Source organism: Octopus bimaculoides, chromosome 8 (assembly GCF_001194135.2).
Source record: "Octopus bimaculoides isolate UCB-OBI-ISO-001 chromosome 8, ASM119413v2, whole genome shotgun sequence".
NCBI lineage: Eukaryota > Metazoa > Mollusca > Cephalopoda > Octopoda > Octopodidae > Octopus > Octopus bimaculoides.
The window spans coordinates 22241711-22242810 of record NC_068988.1 but is presented as its reverse complement, the minus strand read 5'-3'; positions in this window follow the sequence as shown (position 1 = coordinate 22242810).

Here is a 1100-nt window from a genome sequence, read left to right as displayed (position 1 = left end):
GTGTGTGTGTGTGTGTGTGTTTTTGTGTGTGTGTGTGTGTGTGTGTTACTAGAAGTAACACCTGTCGTTGATCGGGTAATTACTTTTACTGTTTATCGGGAGCCACATTAAATGTATCATTATATGTATAATTTGCTCCTCCTGTATATCTGTATTTTTAGAAAAGAAGGCCATGCAATAATTGAAGAAGAAACGTCAGTATCATTCATGAACTTGTGTTTGTTTATGATATGACAATAATAAGTGAGTTGTATGTGTTATTTTATTTGTCTATACAGTAATGGCAATGATACAATATTTTTATAAGAGAGAAGCATATAATAATTGAACTAGATAAAAGATCATTTTTATACATGAACTTCTGTTTGTTTATTACATGATAATATTAAGTGAAGTGTATGTGCTATTTTAATTATCAATACAGTAATGACAGTTGTATAATACAGTTCATTGAAATAGGATATTTGCTCATTCTTGAATGTAATGATAGTACTGGTGAATGAAGTTATTGAAGCATTCATGTTGCATTAAGAATGAATATTTCTTTATGAACAATACTTTTGTTTTATTTCGGAGTACATAAGCCTTTACTACATAGAGTGAAAATGTTTGTACTAATGAAGTTTGTGCACAATTAATATTTTACCGTTACATAATTTTGATTGCGACAAAAAATGTAATAGCATAATAGGAATCCCCTTTTTAAAGTGAAGATAATGAGGAGCTGTACCTGCTGGCTGTAGTGAGTTAAAGAATTCAATGGGGTTTCCTGATCATCCTGACGCTATCCTGATCATCAATAATACTGTTAGTTGACATTGTCGTAGCGGGAGATTATTCTCACTCCAATTCACTGCCGTAGCAAATGCATTGTTTCTCATGCGGTATGAAATTTTGCCCCATCTTGCTGAAACTATGTGTGAGGCCGACTTGGAATGGCTGGAACCATGTGTGAGATCTACTTTTATATTGTATCAACATTTCATGCATTTATTTGTAACGTTAAGGAAGGTGTTAGAAATTTAAATCCATCAGTGACTTTTGGGACACCTTGTGTGTGTGTGTGTGTGTGTGTGTGTGTGTATATATATATATATATA